General features: G+C 43.4%; 1 long non-coding RNA gene across 2 annotated transcripts; it reads left to right on the top strand.

Annotated features, from left to right (window-relative positions):
• The first annotated feature begins 497 nt into the window (after window positions 1–497).
• LOC125370505 lies at window positions 498–3,081 on the top strand. Of its 2 annotated transcripts, XR_007216538.1 has the most exons (4): window positions 498–1,050; window positions 1,421–1,485; window positions 2,303–2,366; window positions 2,791–3,081. It is a non-coding gene; the product is annotated as an uncharacterized LOC125370505 (long non-coding RNA). The 2 variants fall into 2 exon arrangements; XR_007216537.1 differs by lacking the exon at window positions 2,791–3,081 and having other exon boundaries at window positions 2,303–2,451.
• Window positions 3,082–3,701: the final 620 nt, after the last annotated feature.

Here is a 3,701-nt window from a genome sequence, read left to right as displayed (position 1 = left end):
AAGAAGGGCGCAAAGAATCTGGTTGTCACAACCCACTTTGGGGGCCCGTGACCGGCACTAGGGAATGGGTAGGTTTAAGGCCACCGAAACCCGTAGTAAGCCTTACCAACCCGCAAATCCATATATACAATTAACCAAATATAAAGTAGTCATAATTGTCTTGCATAATACATCATCATACTACCAACAGGAGTCAGAATAGTTATATAAATTTTAAAATTTCCTACTGTGGATACTCTAGAGTAAAAATGACAAGTATATAAGTACAAGATAATTACAAAAGTCTGAAGAAGAAGAAGTCGGACTGTCGAATGTGCGATGGCGAAGGTCTTTAACTATCACCTGAAAAAAAATTACAACTGAGACTGTCAGTCTCGAGAGTGAGATAAAATCAAATAATCTAGAGACTATTGCAGTCTTCACGGGAAATATTAATTATTCGAGTCCATATATCAAACCCTGATAAACAGAAATCATGATGTCATCATACCATAATGAAATAAATAAATAAATAAATAATCTCTCTTTTTCTCCTCCCTCTCTCTCTTTCCTTCCTCCCTCTTCCTCTCCCCTTCCCCCATTTTCTTCTCTTCCCGCTGGCAGCCCACTCTTCCCCGCCGCCTGCACGCCGTCGCCAGCGCCTTCCTCCCTTCCCGTCGCTCTGCAGCAGCTCCCCTTCCCCTTTCCTCCTTTCCGTCGGCGTTGTCAAGAACAGGGGGGGCTGCCTTCGCCGTTCGCCCTCTTGCCGGCGTGTTTTCGGCGATCTGACATCGGAAACGAGTTCCTCACCCCCAAAAACCCCGGAAGCAACCCTCCTCCGTCGGAAAATCCTTGCCGGCAGCCTTGGAAAGTGTCGCGTGAGCAGCGACTTTCCGGCCCCGATCCGCCGCCTTCCGGCCACTTTCCGGCCAAAACTCTTGTACTTCCGGACTCCCCGCAACTTGAGCTTCGCGTAGGCGCTTCCGGATTTGAATTCCGACACTGTTGGCAGGACCGGCTTCCGGACCCCAGTGTTTTCTGGACGCGCGGAATATTTTAATTTTTAACTCGGTATAATTTTATTAGACTCTGAAAAATTTTGTTATAATATTAGAAAGTTATTGTGGCTATTAATTGCTTGTGTTGGGTAGTTTAAAAATAAATCAAATTAAATTGTTTGGGTTGTGGTGTTTTGGAGTCGGGAAAATATTAGTGCAGTTCTTGTGGCCCGGCTCCTGTTATTAAATTCCAGCATGTCTGATATGTTTTTGGCAGGTCCTGGACCCGTTTTACGGGGGGTAAATATCCGTAATTTAGGGGAGGTTCTGTCAAATTTTCGGCAGAATCCTCGAGTCCAATTTAATTCTAGGCAGTCGACCTTAGGGTCTAAGTTTAGGAAAAATTTTCGAATGTCTATTAATTGTATGTCTTTTGTTATTAGATAATTCAGCCTTCCCGCCAGCTCCACCCGAGGCGTAGGAGCGGACTGCGGAACGCGTTAGATCAGTGAGTTAAAGTCATTTAATCATTGCACTATTGCTAAGTCTGATTTAATATGCTATTTTGAAAGTTCATGCATAATATGATTATTAGTATCGCAAAATAAATGATTTCACTTGATTATTAATATTTGAAATAATATAAATATTATTATTAGTATGTTATAATAAGATAAACGTTATTATTTTTCCCTCACAAATTTCACGTTGTTTTACCTTAAATCTTTAATCTTTATTTCGATATGTGTTGGTTGAGTTCATCAGATAATAATATTTATTATATGTGATGATTGCGAATTGGGAAATGTGGCTTGTAGAACATGCCGCCTGATGGGTTACATCAGGACCGCGTGCGCACCGGTAATGATCATGGATATAAGGTTATTATGAATTTGTCTGCCCTGATCGAGCTTGCTCTCTGGGCTGAGTTCAGTTGATTGCCGGAGTTAAGGTCCCTGATCGAGCAATGCTCTCTGGGCGCCGGCTTATTTGGAATTCAAGTGTTCAGGCTGGAGGTAAGGACCCTGATCGAGCTTGCTCTCTGGGCGCCAGACCTGTTGGATTAAGAGAGCCGAAAGGCTACTAGAATTTGGGGTTTAGGGTTCTACCGAGCCACTCGTCCCGAAAAGAAAAGAAACAAAGATATTTTTTATTTATTTATTTATTTCATTATGGTATGATGACATCATGATTTCTGTTTATGTTCAGGGTTTGATATATGGACTCGAATAATTAATATTTCCTGTGAAGACTGCAATAGTCTCTAGATTATTTGATTTTATCTCACTCTCGAGACTGACAGTCTCAGTTGTAATTTTTTTCAGGTGATAGTTAAAGACCTTCGCCATCGCACATTCGACAGTCCGACTTCTTCTTCTTCGGACTTTTGTAATTATCTTGTACTTATATACTTGTCATTTTTACTCTAGAGTATCCGCAGTAGGAAATTTTAAAATTTATATAACTATTCTGACTCCTGTTGGTAGTATGATGATGTATTATGCAAGACAATTATGACTACTTTATATTTGGTTAATTGTATATATGGATTTGCGGGTTGGTAAGGCTTACTACGGGTTTCGGTGGCCTTAAGCCTACCCATTCCCTAGTGCCGGTCACGGGCCCCCAAAGTGGGTCATGACAAAGTTGGTATCAGAGCTTAGGTTTAGTTTTTCCTTCGACCTAGGTTAGCTTTCTAAACTACTGCGAAAACTAGGATAAATTGAGTATGTCCTTGCATGTTTCGTTGATTCTAGTATCTGCGCTATCGTTAGAGAGTCTGTTGGGTTAATAGCTTGTTGTTCATTTTCAGCTCTTGCCAATGCCGAGAACCCGAGCGACTGCAGCTGCAGCATCGGCCCAGGAAGGCGAAGATGAGTTTTCTGCTCAGACGGCTCCTCCGGACCCAGCCCATGGTACCAGAAGGCGAGGTAGGCCTCGAGCAGCTGCCCAACCAGATCAGGGCGAGGCTCAGGAGGTACATGGTGCTGGTGAAATTCCAGTGGAGGCTTTTGTGTCCAGTATGACTGGGATGCAGAGGGCCTTAGAGCAGTTGCTAGCCTTTCAGCAGCAGCAGGCTGCTCAGGGTGCAGGAAGCCGTGCTAGTGGGTCGTGACACTGGCAGCGGAACATTTATCGAGATTGGAGAATCCTCACTTGGATGCACTTGATGAAATGACCATAGACAATCGATTTCCAGAGGAACACTTATATGTCACTCAGGTATATACTGATACTCCCTGGTTTTCAGATTATGTTAACTATTTGGTTGCTAGGGTTCTACTAAAAGATATGACTTATCAGTAAAAGAAGAAATTCTTTGCTGATTTCAAATACTACATTTGGGAAGACCCCTTTCTGTTTAGAGTGTGTGCATATCAGGTGATTCGCCATTGTGAATCTCCAAATATTGAGGCACTACCATGAGGGACCCACTGGAGGTCATCAAGCTGCAAACCATACAGCGAGGAAGGTGCTAGAGGCAGGATTCTATTGGCCTACGCTCTACGGCCACATAGAGTAACACGGGCATCAACACCAGCCTGTGTTGGGAACACGGCCACCAACACGGCCGTGTTGGCTAGCGACAGGGGGAATTAGTTAAAAGAAAGAAGAGAGGAAAGAAAGAGAGAGAGCAGGGCAGAACGTCCCAAACCCTAATATTTCTCTCTCTAAGGGTTTTCTGAGCTGGAACCAAGGGAAAAGGAGACTTGGATCAAGGTT

Source organism: Ricinus communis, chromosome 7, assembly GCF_019578655.1.
Source record: "Ricinus communis isolate WT05 ecotype wild-type chromosome 7, ASM1957865v1, whole genome shotgun sequence".
Classification (NCBI taxonomy): Eukaryota; Viridiplantae; Streptophyta; class Magnoliopsida; order Malpighiales; family Euphorbiaceae; genus Ricinus; species Ricinus communis.
Note: the sequence above shows the minus strand (reverse complement) of the source record. Positions and strands in the feature narration are given on the sequence as shown.